We start from the raw sequence: 20,378 nt of genomic DNA, 5'->3' as shown, positions 1-20,378 counted from the left end.
CAGAGTCTTTATCAAGCCTCTTGTAGCTGGCGATCAGAAGGCCTCTTTGGCCAGTCCTTCTCTGTAGGTCCGCCCGTTCAGGCACTTAGAGGGATCCCTTGCCTGGGGTCCTCTTCTGTTGTTCCACGCATCAGGCACATAGGGGGTGCCCCCTGGCTGGGGTCCTACTCTGTAGATCAGTGCATCAGGCACTTAAAGGTAGGGTCCTTTTCTGTAGTTTGCATCATTCACTTAAAGGAGCACTCTGGGTGGCATCCTGCTCTGTAGTTCAGTGTGTCAGGCTTTTGATGGGCCAATGTCTCTATTGTTCCGCTGCCGATGCTGGCATGTGGGGAGAGAGAGGCCATGGTGATGGCTCTACCCACTATGCGTGACTCAGCAGTATCGCTTTCCTTCACAGGCATTTCCAACCTCAATCTCCTCCCTCACATCCCCTCGATCTGTCTCTCCACAGTCAACAGCAGCCCTCACCGTGGGGTTGCTCCACAACCCCTAATTTCCAGCTCCCAGCCGCTGTGCCTTCTAGGGGACCCACATCCCTCCCTGTCCAGGGTATGTATGGCTGTGGCAAGGACTGTCTGATTCTCATTCCATTTAGGCTGCCACAGATCAGCTGTTTCACTCTCAGCCTTAAATGTTTCTCCTCTGATTCAGACAATTGCCCCGATGTGGGGATTGGTCCCCTGCTTCAGTTCCCCCACCCGCCGAGGGCAGGTCCAGTCCTACTAACACCCCTGTTTTTTCCTCTACTTCCTTCATCCTACTTTGGTTCTATATATTATTTTCCTCTGGTCAGGTACTCCTGTCTGCTCTCAGCTGGTGTTCTGGATGCACTTCTGTGTCTGAAGATGTATTCCTCATGTATCCGTGGAAAGAGATGTACTCCACATCTACCTACTCCTCCGCCATCTTGTTCTCCCCAACTCTCGAGTCTATTTTTAATCACACCTGTGTAATTTTTTTGAGAATCTATCATATTATGTAGAGAAGGAAATGGCAACCCACTCCAGTATTCTTGCCTGGGAATTCCATGGACCAAGGACCCTGGTGGGCTACAATCCATGGGGTTGCAAAGAGTCAGACATGACTGAGCAACTAACACTATTATATCATGGGCTCTTGGAGAACAACTCACAGAACTGGACTTCCAATAGGTTACATAATAATAGCTAAAATGACAACTGACATCTGTGTATTGCTTTACAGTTGGAATGTGGCTTCCCATGGTAAGATGTTTCTCGAACTTCAGTCATTTTTATAACAGCAGCAGGATATTTTGCCATATTTTCATAACGTACGCTGTACTATTTATCAAGCATGTTACTTTACACTAACTTGCCTTTTCTAACGTAAAAAAGTTTATTTAAAAAGTGAACTGGGATGACCCAGGGGGATGGTACGGGGAGGGAGGAGGGAGGGGGGTTCGGGATGGGGAACACGTGTATACCTGTGGCGGATTCATGTTGATGTATGGCAAAACCAATACAATATTGTAAAGTAATTGCTACTGCTGCTGCTAAGTCGCTTCAGTCGTGTCCGACTCTGTGCAACCCCAGAGATGGCAGCCCACCAGGCTCCCCTGTCCCTGGGATTCTCCAGGCAAGAACACTGGAGTGGGTTGCCATTGCCTTCTCCAATGCATGAAAGTGAAAAGTGAAAGTGAAATCGCTCAGTCGTGTTGGACTCTTAGCGACCCCATGGACTGCAGCCCACCAGGCTCCTCCGTCCATGGGATTTTCCAGGCAAGAGTACTGTAATTAACCTCCAATTAAAATAAATAAATTTATATATTTTTTAAAAAGTGAAATTCATGTCACTCCTACAACTAGAAAACCAATATTGCCTGTCATAAGTAGAAAGTAAATGCAATGAAAACAAGACAATGCTCTTTAATTCCTGCTGGATACTGGTGCTGGGTAAAGGTCTTTGAGTCCAAGATATGCTCATTTTTGTAAGGGGTGAAGAAGATGAAAGAGGTTTGCATGTATGAGATAAAATTTAGAGACATCTAAGAACTAAGTTGAGATTGTTTTAGAGAATTATTTAAATTTTGGAAAGCAATATAATGGATTAGAATCTTAATTTGCACAGCAACCTGATTAAGTAAACTGCACAGATATTATCCCCAACTTACACATGACAACTTACACAGCCTGGTGGGCTGCTGTCTCTGGGGTTGCACAGAGTCGGACACGACTAAAGCGACTTAGCAGCAGCAGTAGCAATTACTTTACAATTGCTCAGAGAGGTTCAATGACTTGCTCCTCCATCACACAAGATGGTAAATGACAAAGCTGGGCCTCCAACACAGACCTTCTCACTCCAAAATGTGGCTCTTTCAGTTGCACCCACATCCCTTCTGGAGTAGATCCCTGTGAGGGGAGTCTCAAAGGACTTGGATGGAGCACACATTCCCTCAAGCAGTTCACAATCTAGTCATAGAGATGAGAGATGCCGAGTGTCATATTTAAATGGCATCAAGGGAAAGTAAATAAGTGTGCTTTGAGATAACTGGCCGAGGGAGTAACAATGTAAATGTTTAGCAAGTGAGTTCACAGTCAGTTGGACAACTAGGGAAGGCTTTCTGGAGAAAGTGAGATTAAAACTGCTTGTTAAAGAGTGAATAAGATTAGATGAATTTAAGAAAGGACAGAGGGCAGGCATTTTGAATAACAACAACACTGTGGTCACAATTACCAAAAATATCAAAAAAGCTCTGTGCTGGTTCCCTGCAGACAGGGGGAAATGCAGTCGTGACAGGAACTGCCACAGTTACATTTGAGTCTTATGTGCCGTGAAGTGGGATTAATTACTGTCTTGGACTCTTTAAAAATAAATTCTTTCCCCCTTAAAAATATGTATGACTCAGAAAACTGCTTACAGATATTATTCCTAAGAAATGATGTTGGACGTGGGCTAATGCTTATAAAGATGTGCCTCATCCTTACAGGGAAACTGGAAATATTTCTGATGTTTGACAACATGGGACTATGTCACATAAACTCTGACACATTGACTCTAGGGACACAGCATGTTTCAGGCAGGATGTCAACGTTTGCTACTGAAATGTGGTCCCTGGACCAACCCCACCCCTTTCACCTGTTGTTTGCTGTTGTTTAGTGGCTCATTCATGTCCGACTCTATAAGACCCCATGGACTATGGCCCACCAGGATCCTCTGTCCAAGGATTTCCCAGGCAAGAATACTGGAGTGGGTGGCCATTTCCTTCTCCAGAGGATCTTCCCGACCCAGGGATCGAACCTGCATCTCCTGCAGTGCAGGCGGATTCTTTACTGCTGAGCCACCAGAGATGCCCCTCACTGTCACCTGGAACTTGTTAAAATGCATTTTCTGATTCAGTAGGTCTGGAGCCAGGTATGAGCCTTTGCATTCTGAATAGTTCTGGGCTTCCCTGGTGGCTCAGTGGTAAAGAATCTGCCTGCAATGCAGGAGACCCAGGTTCGATCCCTGGGTTGGGAAGATGCCATGGAGAAGGGTATGGCAACCCACTCCAGTATTCTTGCCTGGAAAATTCCACAGACAGAGGAGCCTGGCAGGCTAGGGTCCATGGGGTCGCACAGAGTTGGACATGACTGAAGCAGCTAAGCAGCAGCGGTAGCCAGTGATTCACAATGCATTTAAGTTTGAGAAGCACTGAGGTAGATGATTAAAGGCTTGGGACATTTGCATTAAATGGCAATTAAACAGGCTGATTTTTTTAAGAATTAGTTCTGTATATTAAATGGTAAAATTAAAAAGTACGTATAGAGTCACACACATGAATGAAAGAGACAGAGACACAGACTGAAAGAGCAAGATTCTGTGCATGACAGTAAGACAGATAAGAAGGGTAATTACCAAAATATCAGCAGCAGTGGAATTAAAAGAGTTCTAAAATTTCTTCTGTGTTTGCTTATCTGTATTTTCTACTATGGACATGCTTTTTTAAAATATAAAAGCAATAAAATGATATTTTAATTCCTTTTCTGTTTTCAAAATTTCTCTGAGTTCTTTCTGGAAAAATAAACATGAACCAACAGGCTGAACTGGAAGACAACCACCCACAGGGATTTAATTAGTGTAACAAGGTGCTGTCAGAAGAGAGAAAGACATAAAATTTTCCACTAGGTGTGAAATAAGTCTGTGTAACCTTCATGTTGTAGTCACTGGAACTCTTGGGACACACACAAAAAATAAAAGCCAATAAAGCTATAGGAGCATAGACATTTTCAAGACTGCCAACTGGGAAAGTACTTTTAAGATGAAATGGATCAATTTCCCCCAATAACTATTTTCAGTGGCTTTATTCTGAGTTCTGGTTGGGAAGATTCCATCCATGCTAAGTGAAAGTTGAAAGGGGATCCAACTGCTTTGTGAGAATGATTCTTTGCCTGAATTCTCTCTTGAAAAACTCACCTGAAACTTCACTCATTTCTGTCAGTTGTCCCTCATTTTGGTGATCCCTTTATTTCAGCATAGTGTGGTAGGAAAATTATTGAAATCCCAGGTTCACTATTTCCTAGCTACAGGGATGATTAGGCCATAGAAGTAAAGGCCTGTATATACAATGGACTATTACTCACCTATAAAAAGGAATGAAATTGGGTCATTAGTAGATACATGGATGGACCTAGAGAGTGTCATACATACAGAGTGAAGTAAGTTAGAGAAAAACAAAGTGGAATCTAGAAAAATCATATAGATAATAGATAATCTCATTTGCAAAGCAGAAACAGAGACACAGATGTAGGAAAAAAAACATATGGACACCAAAGAGGAAAGGGGTGTGTGGGATGAATTGGGAGATTCGTAAGTGAAAGTCACTCAGTTGTGTCTGACTCTTTGCGACCCCATGGACTATACAGTCCATGGAATTCTCCAGGCCAGAATACTGGAGTGGGTAGCCTTTCCCTTTTCCAGGGGATCTTCCCAACCCAGGGACCAAACCCAGGTCTCCCACACTGCAGGTGGATTCTTTACCAGCTGAGCTACAAGGGAAGCCTAAGAACACTGAAGTGGGTAGCTTATCCCTTCTCCAGTGGATCTTCCTGTCCCAGGAATTGAACCGAGGTCTCCTGCATTGCAGGCAGATTCTTTACCAACTGAGCTATCAGGGAAGCCCCTAGGAGATAGGACTGACACATACATACTATTGACACTACGTATAAAATACATAACTCATGAGAACCTACTGTATAGCTCAGGGAACTCTACTCAGTGCTCTGTGGTGACCTAAATGTGAAGGAAACCCCAAAAGGAGGGGATATACAGATATATACATATAGCTGATTCATTTTGTTGTACAGTAGAAATTAACACAAAACTATAAAGCGACTATACTCCAATAAAATTTTTTTATTAATTTTAAAAAACAAGGTTCAAATTCCTTAAACACAAAATAGAGGGAAATAGCATCTCCTTTAGTTAAGAGGATGAAATGAAATAAAGGATTTATTAGGGAGCACTAAAGAGTACTTAAAAAGTTGACTGCTGGATTCCTCATTCAATGACTATGTACCCTGTATCCATTATATGCTGGAAACTGCTGCAAGCAGAGAATATAAATGATTCCAGACATGTTGCCTTACCTCAGATTGCTTTTAGACTCAAGGGACACAACCAGGCAACACAATTACTGTACAGTGTAAGAAAATAAGTGTTACAACAGCAAGAAGGGCCCCTCTGTTGGGAACAAGTAAGAGGAGGACCTTCCCCAACCACCGGGATGGTGGTAGTGGTGAAGTCTTCCTGGAGGAAGTAACATTTAACTGAGGGCTGATGAACCAGTGGGTCTTAGCAGGGAAAGGCTAGGGAGTTCCAGACAGTGAAGATAGCACATTTAAAGGCTTAAATGTGACAAAGAGCATGCATATTCAGGTGCTCAGCAAATGAAAATGGTTAAGATAGGAATTTGGGGTAGAGCATGGGGGCAGTGGAAGGAAGGGAAGTGACACTGGAGGTGTCAGCAGAGTCCACTCATGAAAGGGCCTTGGGAGCCAGGAGAAGGAAGTCAAACTTCCTCTGAAGGGTCAATGGAGTAGTCATCATAGTCAACAAGAGAGAGTCCAAAATGCAGTACTTGAATGCAATCTCAAAAACGACAGAATGATCTCTGTTCATTCCCAAGGCAAACCATTCAGTAGCACAGTAATCCAAGTCTATGCCCCAACCAGTGATGCTGAAGAAGCTGAAGTTGAACGGTTCTATGAAGACCTACAAGACCTTTTAGAACTAACACCCAAAAAAGATGTCCTTTTCATTATATGGGACTGGAATGCAAAAGTAGGGAGTCAATAAACACCTGGAGTAAGAGGCAAATTTGGCCTTGGAGTACAGAATGAAGCAGGGCAAAGGCTAATAGAGTTTTGCCAAGAGAATGTACTGATCATAGAAAACACCCTCTTCCAACAACACAAGAGAAGACTCTACACATGGACATCACCAGATGGTCAATACCGAAATCAGATTGATTATATTTTTGCGGCCAAAGATGGAGAAGCTCTATACAGTCAGCAAAAACAATACTGGGAGCTGACTGTGACACAGACCATGAACTCCTTATTGCCAAATTCAGACTTAAATTGAAGAAAGAAGGGAAAACCACTAGACCATTAAGGTATGACCAAAATCAAATCCCTTATGATTATACAGTGGAAGTCAGAAATAGATTCAAGGGATTAGATCTGATAGACAGAGTACCTGATGAACTATGGATGGTGGTTTGTGACAATGCACAGGAGGCAGAGATCAAGACCATCCCCATGGAAAAGAAATGCAAAAAGGCAAAATGTAAGGAGGCCTTACAAATAGCTGTGAATAGAAGAGAAGCGAAAGGCAAAGGAGAAAAGGAAAGATATACCCATTTAAATGCAAAGTTCTGAAGAATAGCAAGGAGAGATGAGAAAGCCTTCCTCAGTGATCAATGTAAAGAAGTAGAGGAAGATAATAGAGTGGGAAAGTCTAGAGATCTCTTCAAGAAAATTAGAGATACCAAGGGAACATTTCATGCAAAGATGGGCACAATAAAGGACAGAAATGGTATGGACCTAACAAAAGCAGAAGTTATTAAGAGGTGGCAAGAATATACAGATGAACTATACAAAAATGATCTTCATGACCCAGATAATCATGATGGTGTGATCACCAACCTAGAGCCAGACATCCTGGAATGTGAAGTCAAGTGGGCCTTAGGAAGCATCACTATGAACAAAGCTAGTGGAGGTGATGGAATTCCAGTTGAGCTATTTCAAATCCTGAAAGATGATGCTGTGAAAGTGCTGCACTCAATATGCTAGCAAATTGGAAAAACTCAGCAGTGGCCACAGGACTGGAAAAGGTCAGTGTTCATTCCAATCCCAAAGAAAGGCAATGCCAAAGAATGCTCAAACTACAACACAACTGCACTCATCTTACATGCTAGTAAAGTAATGCTCAAAATTCTCCAAGCCAGGCTTCAACAATACGTTTACCGTGAACTTCCAAATGTTCAAGCTGGATTTAGGAAAGGCAGAGGAACCAGAGATCAAATTGAGAACATCTGTTGGATCGTCGAAAGAGCAAGAAAGTTCCAGAAAAGTATCTTCTTCTGCTTTATTGACTATGCCAAAACCTCTGACTGTGTGGACCACAACAAACTGTGGAAAATTCTGAAAGAGATGGGAATACCAGACCACCTGACCTGCCTCTTGAGAAATCTGTATGCAGGTCAGGAAGCAACAGTTACAACTGGACATGGAACAACAAACTGGTTCCACATAGGGAAAGGAATATGTCCAGGCTGTATATTGTCACCCTGCTTATTTAACTTATATGCAGAGTACATCATGAGAAACGCTAGACTGGATGAAGCACAAGCTGGAATCAAGATTGCCGGGAGAAATACAATAACCTCAGATATTCAGATGACACCATCCTTATGGCAGAAAGTGAAGAAGAACTAAAGAGCCTCTTGATGAAAGTGAAAGAGGAGAGTGAAAGTTGGCTTAAAGCTCAACATTCAGAAAAACTAAGATCATGGCATCTGGGTCTATCACTTCATAGCAAATAGATGGGGAAACAACAGAAACAGTGAGAGACTTTATTTTGGGGGGCTCCAAAATCACTGCAGATGGTGATTGCAGCCATGAAATTAAAAGATGCTTACTCTTGGAAGAAAAGCTATGACTAACCTAGATAGCATATTAAAAAGCAGAGACATTACTTCGCCAACAAAGGTCCATCTAGTCAAGGCTATGCTTTTTGCAGTAGTCATGTACAGATATGAGAGTTGGACTACAAAGAAAGCTGAGTGCCAAATAATTGGTGCTTTTGAAGTATGGTGTTGGAGAAGACTCTTGAGAGTCCCTTGGACTGCAAGGAGATACAACCAGTCCATTCTAAACGAAATCAGTCCTGAATATTCACTGGAAGGATTGATGCTGAAGCTGAAACTCCAGTACTTTGGCCACCTGATGCAAAGAACTGACTCACTGGAAAAGACCCTGATGCTGGGAAAGATTGAAGGCGGGAGGAGAAGGGAATGACAGAGGATGAGATGGTTGGATGGCATCACCGACGTGATGGACATGAGTTTGAGTAAACTCTGGGAGTTGGTGATGGACAGGGAGGCCTGGCGTGCTGTAGTCCATGCGGTCGCAAAGAGTTGGACATGACTGAGCGACTGAACTGAACTGAACTGAAGGGTCAATGAGAATTCCCAGGGTCAAACATGTTCTCTTTGGGGTTTTAGGATGAACTCTGGCCACAGTGTGGAGGAAGGACAGGAGGATTGGAGGTGAGCTGCACGGCTGATGCATTAATGCAGGTGAGAGACAATCCTAGTCTAAACTAGGCCAATATCAGTAGAAATGAATGACTGTAAATGGAGTGAGACTGGTGATTAACTGGAATTGAGGGATGATGGAAGAGGCAGTGAGAATGTACTTAATAAATGCTTATTTCTTTCCTGTTCTCGCCACGGAGCTCCATCAGGCACTTCAGCAGCAGTGGAAAAAAGTATTTTCTGGACAGAAAATACCTGGTTCTTCTTAAAAAGTAACTGTTTCAAATGTATACAACAGACTAGCAGTTCTTAAAGTGAAGTCTAGGGATCCTTAAGGGTCCCTGCATTTCCGCTTGGGAGGTCTATGAGGTCAAAATTATTTTCACAATAAGACAGCATTTACCTTTTTTGCTTTCGTTCTAGCAAAGCATATTGAGGAGTTTTTTAGAGGTGAAATGTCTGGAATGATGTTATTATGGCTCTGATGGCTAATATTATATGTTCCTGGGCTAATATTATATGTTTTAATTTTTTTTAATCAGTTTTAATTTTGCATATGGTAAATACAGAAAGCTACAACCTGCTCTTGGGGTCCCTAGTAATTTGTAAGAGTATAAAGAGGATCTGAGACCACAAAATTTAAGAGCCACTGTGATAAGCATTTAAAAAACATTTTTAAAGACAATGACTCCAAAGAGGTCAGCAAATTTATAAATAAGGGTACTTAGTGAGGGGCTACCCTGGTAGCTCAGTGGTAAAAAATCCTCCTGTAATGCAGGAGATGTAGGTTCTATCCCTGGGTCAGGAAGACCCCCTGGAGGAGGGCACGGCAAACCCACTCCAGTATTCTTGCCTGGAGAATCCCATGGACAGAGGATACAGTCCATGGGGTCGCAAAGAGTCAGACATGACTGATCGACTAACACAAACTCTATTTACTGAAGAGTCTAGTTCTTTATTTTTTATTTTTAAAGTCTTTATTGAATTAGTTACAATAATTGCTTCTGTTCTATGTTTTTTTGGCTGTGAGGCATGTGGGATCTTAGATTCCAGACCAGGGATCAAACGCACATCTCCTGCATTGGAAGGCAAAGTCTTAACCACTGAACCACCAGGGAAGTCCCTGAGAAGCCGAGTTCTAACCTGAGTTTTGGTGAGCTTTCAAATCAGAGCCTGCATACTGCAAGGATAATGCCTGGACTTTAAAGATGGCATCTAACTAGGGAGATCAGAGCCCATAACACACAGGGTACTAAGTAGAAATATGAAATCTCTATCTGCAATGCTGAAGATACTCTGTCCTTTAAACTTGTTTTTAAAGTTAGAAAACAAAGTCACTGAGTAATACTCGTAGCTTAGAACAAGCTCTCTGGTGTGTGGGCAGAAAAGCAAAATAGAAGCTGCAGTGTGGGCAAGTGGAGAATAACACAGAGAGGAGAAATGATACAAACCAGATTCTGAACCAGGAGCTCCAAACTCGTTTCCACCCCCGAGAGGACCTGAGGATCCTCTATGGACCGTCCAGAACAGAGATGCAGACGCAGAGAATGGACACGTGAATAGAGGAGGGAGCAAACCGGGAGAATGAGACTGACATATATACACGACCCCATGTAAGCCAGAAAGCTAGTGAGAAGCTGCTGTAAAACACAGGAAGCTTAGCTTGGTGCTCTGTGACAGCCTAAAGGGGTAGATAGAGTGGGTGGGGAGATCCAAGACAGAGGGGATATATGGATGCATATGGTTGATTCACTTCATTGTACAGCAGCGGAAACTAATACAACAATGTAAAGCAAGCAACTATGCTGCTGCTGTTGCTAAGGCGCTTCAGTCGTGTCTGACTCTGTGTAACCCCATGGACAGCAGCCCACCAGGCTCCTCTGTCCATGGGATTCTCTAGGCAAGAATACTGGAGTGGGTTGCTAAACATGAGCCAACTGTGCCAGCTAATCACATGTCAATCTAGTAGTCACCTCCTTGCAATCCAAAAGGTCTGGAGACAATGAAGGGAGCTTTACTGTGCCCCTGAAGAACACTGGAGAGTCTGCCCTTCCAAGAGGTCACTTAATATCTCAGCATGAAGAGCCTGGGGAAGGTCAGGATAAGAGCAACTCATAAAAGCAGTCTAGGAGACAGAGAGCAGTTAAAGTTTAAGACTTGAAATCAGGATTCCATATGGTTTTCAGGAAGACTGAGAGACCTCTGAGTGCTAATATGAAATCATCTCCCATAAGTAAAGCAGGGGAAAAAAGCCAACTGGAGAACAGAATGTATAATACAGTCTCATTTGTAAAAGAAAAAGGGAGGGAGGCAAGAGTCTATACATTTAAAAAATGCTTGTAAATCATAGACTATTGATGGAAGAATACATCAGAGGTGAAAATAATAGTGTCTCATGGGAGGGATAATGGGGGAAGACTTATTTTTCATTGTGCCTGTTTTGTACTGTTTAAAATTTTTAATCACACAGACATTAAGTAATAAAAAAGGTGCAATAAAAAAAAGTCTGAATGTAAAAAAATAAGATTCATGAGTGGGTAAATTTAGGAAGACTAAGAAGTGCTTATGACTGAAATATATGAAATGTCAAAAGAGGTGGATATTTTCTAAGATTATAAAACTGAGGACTGTCCTTGAAGTTTCGGAAGAAGGTTGAAGATGTCTTTTTCTTTAAAAACAATAAAACAGAACTCTGTTGAGTAATAAAACATCTTTTCAACTTACCATCCTTAAGAGGTGCTTCAGGAAGGATTTCAATAACTTCATGTATTACTTTGAATCTATTTATTCCTTTCTAAATTGTTGACTTTTTGTCTAAAAGCAATATTCACCTCTAACCCTGCTCAGAGGTGAATAGTTTTCAAATATTTTACATTATATCAAGTAAAAATTTAAAACATTTTATAATGTTTTATGATGATAACATTTTTTACGATATTCTAAAAACATATTTCATTGTAGAAAATAGTTATTTAAAAGTTAGAATAAAGCTATATACACAGACTTGACCATTTTACCCCACTTAACCTTGTTGTGTAAATATTTTGCTGTTTAATGAAAAAATATGTAAAAAAAGTTATCTTTAATGGTTACTATAATTGATTTACTGATTGCTTTGTTGTCACTTAGACCGTCAGACTGTTTGACTACAGCAACGTTTTTAGTCCCTTAATACATTCTGCCAACCTGATTTGAAGAGAGGTTGTTAAACTTCCATAGCAGAATTGTGAATATAATTTTAAAGAGATTACTTACACAAAAACATTGATCATAGCTATGCTCAATGAGGCTGCCTAACATCTGCGTTATATACCTGGGATTGCAATTTTCCGCAGTCTTTTCTACCTGTCACCGCAGCACTGACCCTAAGCCCTTATTCTGTCCCTAATCTGAGACCCTTCTGTGTTCAGGTACACCAGCTTTTAGCCCGATTTCCTTCACTGTATCTCCATTTCCAAAATCAGGCTTCTGCTTCAGATAACCATTTTCCCGGCTCCTACTTGTATGAATGATTTGAAACATCTTCTCAAAAATTTTTCCATACATTTTAAAAAAGAAATTATATTTTAACTACTTAGTTAAAGTTATCTATCGTTTTCCTACATAGGGTTATAGAGAGAATGTGCTGTGTACTAACTGAGTATTCCATTTGCTACAATCCAGGGTTTTTGTTTTGCTTCTTTAAAATTTCCAAATATTTGAGAAATCAAAGACATAAAGTTTCAATGGAATGAAGCATTAGAATGAAGCAGAGTGATGCTATGGGAGTTCCAAACCTGGGCTTTGGCTCCTGTTCTTATGACCCTTGCCACTGCCACCATGTGAACAATACAAAGTTGTCAGTTAGAAATGCTAGACAAGTAGAGAAGATAATGAGCATCACAGCTGAGGCTATCTGGGACCAACCACCACTGGCTAAGTCAGAGCTGACCCATCACTTACATGAATGAAGCCAACCCAAACCAGAACAGCCATGCTGAGGCCAGCCCAAATTGCTACCCCAAAGAATTGTGAACCAATGATCTATTTTAAGCTCCTACTAAATTTTCAGGTGTTTTTTTTGTGGGGTAAAAATTAACTGATATGGTTATCTGAGGCATGTCAGTTAAGTTTCCTTATCTCTCACAAAAGGAATAAACTGTTCAATTCAAAAGTTCCCTATATAGTTAACATTAAATTATTTGAAAACAGTATTGCCCAACAGAACAATAATGAAAATGTTCCATGGCTGAGCTGTCCAATATGGCAGCCATAGCTGCATGTGGCTATTAAGCACATGTAATGTGGGCTAGAACATCTGAAGAACTGAATTTTTAACTTTATTTCATTTCAATCAATTTAAATTCAAACAGTCATGTAACAGTAGTAACTACCATATCAGAGCCTTCTATTCTAGAACTTTAGTGAACTGATCTTCCTGATCTTTGGATAGTAAACTCCCAACTGTAAGATCTTCCATCACTGGGCAAGATGGCTGGGGAAAACTCATTCTTCAGGTAAACAAGTAGGTGAAACTCTTTTCTCCCATAAAACTCTAGAATTAGTTTCCCAGGACATCTGCTAGCAATGCTTGGCTAGCTTTCCGAGGAGAGTCGTGGAATAGAAGCTTAGTAAAGTGGCAAGTAAAGGCAGAGAACAGAGAACAGAGGTCTCAACTGTTACTCCATATGACTTGGCTGTGAGCTATCTTTCAAATTCTTTTCCTGGTAAATATCCCTTGTCACTGTGTACCAGCCACACAGCCTCCTAGTTTTTCCTCAAATGTCCCAGGCAAGTTTCCATCTCTCAGCCTGCTGTTATTAACTTCCTTCTTAGCCTGAAATATTCTTTCCGTTGATGGAGGTTTCTTAACCTCAGTGATATTAACATTTCGGGGTCCCCTTTGTTACAGGGGGATGTTTTGTGCATGGCAGGATGTTTAGCAGCATCTCTGGCCTCTGCTTGCTAGATGCCAGTAGCACCTCCCCACCCCCCAGACCAGATTGTGACCACCAATAGCATCTCCAGACACCAAATATCCCTTGAGAGGCAAAATCACCCCTGGTTAGGAATCACTGCCCTAGATATCGGCATGATTCACTCCCTCACTTAATTTAGGTCTGTACTCAAATGCCACCTCTAGGGAAACTTTCTCAAAATCCAAGCTAAAACAGAAAGCCCATCTTCCTCTGTCCCCTTTCCCAGTTTTATTTTTCCACACAGTACTTATCATCAGCTAATATTATAGCAGACAGTTCTGTGCTTATTGCCCATCTTCACTGTTTTGTTCCCTGCTATAGTTCTAACACCTGGAACTTAAACGGTTGGTACACACTTTACAAATATTTGTTGAATGAAGGATGGAAGGAAGAAATTACCCAGTGGAAAGATGGAAGGACACATGTCACCAACAGAAAAGCCTTCAATTCTATTTCGCTGTTAAAATCTGTGTTGCTTTGTTATGGACAGCAATGATGAGTTTTCAGGGAATTTCCTAATGGTATACTTTAACTCAGCTTCACTATAGGGATGCTCTGAATGCAGAAATAAAATATTTTAAATTTGTCAGCTACATTTATGAATAGAATGTTACTTTTGAGACCTAAAATTACAGTCATTTTGAAGCAGCCAAAACCTAGTTCTCACCCATTATAAACACTAATATCTGGGGCTTCCCTGGTGGTCCAATGGTTAAGACTCCACACTTCCACTGCAAGGGGTGCAGGTTCGATCCCTGGTTGGGGAACTAAGATCCCACGTGCTACACAGCATAGACCAAAAAAAAAAAAAAAGAAAAAAAAAAAAATTAAAAATTGGTATCTGCTTGCCAGTGAGTAAAATGCATTCTCACAATTAGAAAAGTGCCTGATTAAAGACTTGCATATGTCCTTTACATTTATTGGCTGAAAACATGTTTCTAAGAGGCTTTTATTAGCATTACTGGGTAGGCCTATCAATTCAATGGGCATTACCATGATTCCAGCTCTAATAAGTTTATTCATGTAAAGAAGTCCTTACTTAATTGTAAGACTGAATGTTTTTTCTTTTTTCATGAAAATTTGTAATATTTTTTTCTGAGTTCCTTAAGACATTGACTTCTATGAGGCTGACTTCCTTCTGGAAAGTATTTTGGAAGAAATTATAAGTGGCAAGAAAATTACACATTTTGGACAAGGAGGTAAAGCTATCTGATGTCGCTGGTAGATCCTTTTGAATGGTCAGAATATTTTTATAAAACCTGAATCCAGCCAGCCACTAAGTGAAATTCCATAACACCTCAGCTCTCAGGAATCTCTAGGGAATCACTTCTGAATACATTAAATAGAACTTTTCAAAATTAATTCTACTTTCACATTTTCCAAGTTTTCACTGATTAATGTCCTTCTAAAACAAACAACACTTCACTCTAAAAGGACTTCTGTTCATAAGAATCACCTTAGGTCACTAAATACATATATACACACACAAAGTTACAAGTAGTTGTTAATAATAGATTATCTGTAACTCTGAGTGTGTGTGTGTGTGTACGTATTTTAGTGACCTAAAGAGTTAGTTGCTCAGTTGTGTCTGACTTTTTGCAACCCCATGGACTGTTAGCCTGCCAGGCCCCTGTGTCCATGGGATTATCCAGGTAAGAATATTGGAGTGGGTAGCCATTTCCTTCTTCAGAGGATTTTTCTAACCCAGGGATCAAACCTGGGTCTCTGGCATTGCAGACAGATTCTTTACCATCTGAGTCACCAGGGAAGCTCCTTAGTGACCCAAGGTCATCCTTATTAACAGAAGTCCTTTTTTGAGCTGTGCAGAAGCACACGGAAGGGTAAGAGCACATCCCATGTTTTCAGGCTGAGGCTCCCAAGAGTTGCCTGGAACTTACTTTCTCTCACAAGTAAAGTGCAACATGTGTTGAAACAGGTATACCTGTGGCGGATTCGTTTCGATATTTGGCAAAACTAATACAATATTGTAAAGTTTAAAAATAAAAGAAAATTAAAAAAAAAAAAAGAAACATGATGGCACTATCATGAGGCTACCTTTTATAAAACTGATGGCTAAGTATCCTTTCCATCCTGGGGTTACCTAGATTTAAAAAAAAAAATCATCATCTTCTTTACTCTTTTTCTACAGTCTATCAACTCCCGGGAAACTTCCAAACCTTGTTTGTGATTGCTAGTCAGCCCTCTTGGCCACTCACATCACTCATCTATTTTCCTTTCATTAATTGTATGGAGGAGAAGGATTCTTCATTATTTAGTCTAAGAATTTATGTGAGAATGGGCAGGGAAAACCTACACCTAAGGCACCTCATCCTCTTCTAACTCCATCATCTCCTTCTTTATCATCACCTTCCCCACCACAATCGTCATCAGGAAATGACCACTTTCAGAGGCTTAATACCAGATTACATTTCTCTGAAAGCATCCCTCTAGAAACTTACAAAATGCATTTAAAAAAAAACTTGTATTATTTTTATTAATGTCTAAGTAAGGCAATGGCACCCCACTCCAGTATTCTTGCCTGGAAAATCCCATGGACAGAGGAGCCTGGTAGGCTGTAGTCCATGGGGTCGCTAAGAGTTGGACATGACTGAGCGACTTCACTTTCACTTTTCACCTTCATGCATTGGAGAAGGAAATGGCAACCCACTCCAGTGTTCTTGCCTGGAGAATCCCAGGGACGGGGGAGCCTGATGGGCTGCCGTCTATGGGGTCGCACAGAGTCGGACACGACTGAAGCGACTTAGCAATCTGCATTTTTGATACCTTCAGGAAGCCTCATGACTGTAAACATTCGCCATTTACTTTTCCTTTCCCCTAAATTATTTTAGGGGCTTCCCAGGTAGTGCTGGTGGTAAAGAACCCATCTGCCAATGCCAAGATACATAAGAGAAGCACATTCTATCTCTGGGTCAGGGAAGATCTCCTGGAGGAGAGCATGGCAACCCACACTAATATTCTTACCTGGAGAATCCCACGGACAGAGGAGCCTGGTGGGCTACAGTCCACAGGGTCACAAAGAGTGGGACACAAATGAAGTGACTTAGCATGCATGCAAATTATTTTAGACATTTTGGTTTTTGTTTATTAATAACAAGTAAGTAAATATCCATTCTTGGAGATGTTACTTAATGGATACCACATGTCCAAGGTCATAAGCAAGCACCATTTACTGCAAAACAGGTTAATAACACAGTGCAGATATTGTTGCCATAGTCCTATATTATGCAAACAAGAGCCAACTATTTTTGTAGCAGTTCTCTGAACTCACCAAAATGCATTTTAATGAACAATATCTTTGGATGTTTTCTATAGTATTGGTAGGACATATCAAATTGTTGTATTTTCTTTCGTAGTAACATTTTACTTTCTGAATAATATCCCAGTTGATACATTGGCAGGTAGAAAGATGACGGAAGATAGCAACGCAGCCTCTTCAAGATTAGAACCACAATTGCCTAGCTGGAGAATAGCTGAAGCATCCTCAAGTAAGACTCGGATTTGAAATCATCTTTCCCTGACGGTACTAAAAAATGATGGAGCCTCTTGGGAAGTATTGTTCATCCATCTGTGCATTAGTTTGTCCTCTGGAATCAACACCAAGACTCCTCTGAAATCTCTGTGGTGAAGATTTTTTTTTTCTAAAAGTTAAAGGTTTTATTTTTCAGTCCCCCAGACTAGCTCCTGCCAGCAGAGTCCACTTGCCCTCATTGTGTTTAAAATGAGGCACAGTTGGGGGAAGCTAGCAAATTTGACAAAGGGACACTTAAATGGTACCCAGAGGGTGGGGGTCTATTTACAAAGATGTTCCCTGAAAAGAATCAGTAACAGACAATTTTTATACAGCTGCTTTACATGCTGGCTGTTTATAAAAGTTAAAACCATGCCTTGGTCAACTCTAAGAACCTGTCCTTTTCCTAATTTGCTCTTTAAAATTTATCTGTTCACATTGTTTTGAGTTGCAGGTCATTGAGGGGGTGGGGAGGACAGAAAGACATTCTTTCATCAAGTGAAAGTGTTAGTCACTCAGTTGTGTCTGACTGTTTGTGACTCCATGGACTGTAGCCCACCAGGCTCCTCTGTCCATGGAATTCTCCAGGCAAGAATATGGGAGTAGGTTGCCATTTCCTTCTCCAGAGTATCTTTCCCATCCAGGGATTGAACCCAGGTCTCCTGCATTGCAGGCAGAGTCTTCACCATCTGAGCCACTAGGGATGTCCTGCTGCTGCAGCTGCTAAGTCACTTCAGTCGTGTCCGACTCTGTGCGACCCCAGAGACGGCAGCCCACCAGGCTCCCCTGTCCCTGGGATTCTCCAGGCAAGAACACTGGAGTGGGTTGCCATTTCCTTCTCCAATGCAGGAAAGTGAAAAGTGAAAGTGAAGTCGCTCAGTCGTGTCCGACTCCAGCGACCCCATGGACTGCAGCCTACCAGGCTCCTCCGTCCATGGGATTTTCTAGGCTAAAGTACTGGAGTGGGGTGCCACTGCCTTCTCCGAGGGATGTCCTAGACATATTGAAATAAATACCCCCATTCAGCTGAGCATAGTGGCATGTACAATACTTCAACAGAATGAACAACACACTTACAAAAGCAGAAGGCTTATAAAGAGCATCTCTTTTTAAACGTTACAAAACACTTGAATAACCTAAGTATCAGGTCAGGTTTCCTAGGCTTGCTCAAGTCACTCTCAGATTCCATGCTCCCTTGCCTTTTCCAGTCCACACGGCAGAACACCACCTATAACACATTCACCCATAAACCAATGGCACATGTTTACAATTCTCTGTAGCCGAAGACTCTGTGAGATGACAATGAGGACAGTTCATTCATTATTGCATTCAGAATACATAGCGTGAACTTATTAATCCTAAATGCCAGGCAATGTGTGGGCCCCTGGCCTCACGGTCACTAGCCACCATTGCACTTTCATGTCTGAAGGTCTTTGGCAAATTTTGTAGGCAGTAACACCCCTCTGTGATCCCTGGGGTGATCTGATTTATCCTTATATTAAATGCAACCCTCCACATCACAACCATGTTATTCCAGGGATGATGCCTGATATCAACTTTTAGACCAACCACATTTTGAGAGATGGCTGAGATCTATAATAATTTTTTGATAAATTCCTTTGCTGGCCTCCTCTGGTCCTTTCTTTCTCACAGACTCTTAGTGTTTATATCTCATAGTCATCATGCCCTCTCTTGTCCATACAACTTCTTTTCTTGCTGTGGGCTTATCATATATGGACTCTACTATGTTGAGGGAGGTTCCTTTTCTATGTCCATCTTTTGGAGTTTTAATCATAAATGGGTGGTGAAGTTTGTCAAAACCTTTTTCTGCATCTATTGAGATAATCATATGGTTTTTATCTTTTAATTTGTTAATATGGTGTATCACACTGATTAATTTGCATATATTGGAAGAATCCTTGCATTCTTGGAATAAACCCAACTTGACCAGGATGTATGAGTTATTTAATGTGTTATTGATTTCTGTTTGCTAGAATTTTGTTGAAGATTTTTACATCTATGTTCATCAGTGATATTGGCTTATAATTTCCTTTTTTTGTGTGTTGTCTTTGTCTGATTTTGGTATCAGGGTGATGGTGGCCTCATAGAATGAGTTTTAAAGTGTTCCTTCCCCTGCAATTTTTTGAAAGGGTTTTAGAAGGATAGGCATTAGCTCTTCTCTAAATGTTTGATAGAATTCACCTGTGAAGCCATCTGGTCCTGGGCTTCACACAATCTTTTTTCTTTCCTTATCCTGTTGTGTGTCAAATATTCTTTGATTCAATTATATTTTTCTTTTGCTTCAGTCATGTCTTCAATGCTTCTGTGTTTCTGAGCTCAGTCTGGTCAGACAGTCAATGGTACTACTATAATCTCTAGGTTTCCACGACTTCCTCGTTACTACTGTTAGTTTTGTCTGCGCTAAGTCTGGACAAAGAATTCCTTAAAATACACATTTATCTGTTCCCAACACCGTTCCCCCTTCCACATCAAAACTGGTTTGTTGCTATTGCAGAGGCTTGAAGTTGTTCACATTCAGATATCTGAATTCTGGATAATGGATGGTTAACAGAAGTTGACCTAGCCAGAGACAGTGAGAGTTTTTCCCAAGACACTGGGCATACTCACATCATTTGATTAAACGTAGAGGCTGAATCAGAAGAGCTAATGAATAGTACCTGGAAAACAGGCCAGAGGGCTATAGTGTTGCCGTTTATTTCTCTGCAACCTTGGACAGACTGTGCTGACTCACTGAGTCTCAAGTTTCCAGAAAAGGGAATGTTTGATCAGAAAAAGACCTACACCAAGGTTCTATGGGAGTGAGGTGCCTTATAAGCAGCCCAGCACATTCCAGTTTATTTGAAAGTGGTGACATAATAAAATGGTTAGGTCAATTTAATGCTCTGACTAACCAAAAATTGTCATATGCACCATACATGGACTTCTGATTTTCAAAGAATTGGCTAAAATGAGTTTATCAATAAAAAGATACTGACATATATGACAAAACCATCACAATATTGTAAAGTAATTATCCTCCAATTAAAATAAATAAATAAAATTTTAAATGCTTCCTCCAGAAGTCTATTTGATTTTTAAAGAACTTTAGAAAAAAAATGGAATTCTATAC

General features: G+C 41.0%; 1 protein-coding gene and 1 non-coding gene across 2 annotated transcripts in view; one reads left to right on the top strand and one right to left on the bottom strand.

Annotated features, from left to right (window-relative positions):
• SLC24A2 (solute carrier family 24 member 2) overlaps positions 1-20,378 on the bottom strand; it is a 287,857-nt gene that overhangs the window by 195,295 nt on the left and 72,184 nt on the right. The gene's annotated exons all lie outside the window — the stretch shown is intronic.
• TRNAC-GCA (transfer RNA cysteine (anticodon GCA)) lies at positions 3,410-3,480 on the top strand. The gene has a single exon. It is a non-coding gene; the product is annotated as a tRNA-Cys (tRNA).

The sequence above is a fragment of the Bubalus kerabau genome, chromosome 4 (assembly GCF_029407905.1).
Source record: "Bubalus kerabau isolate K-KA32 ecotype Philippines breed swamp buffalo chromosome 4, PCC_UOA_SB_1v2, whole genome shotgun sequence".
Classification (NCBI taxonomy): Eukaryota; Metazoa; Chordata; class Mammalia; order Artiodactyla; family Bovidae; genus Bubalus; species Bubalus kerabau.
This window is presented reverse-complemented; position numbering and strand designations above follow the sequence as displayed.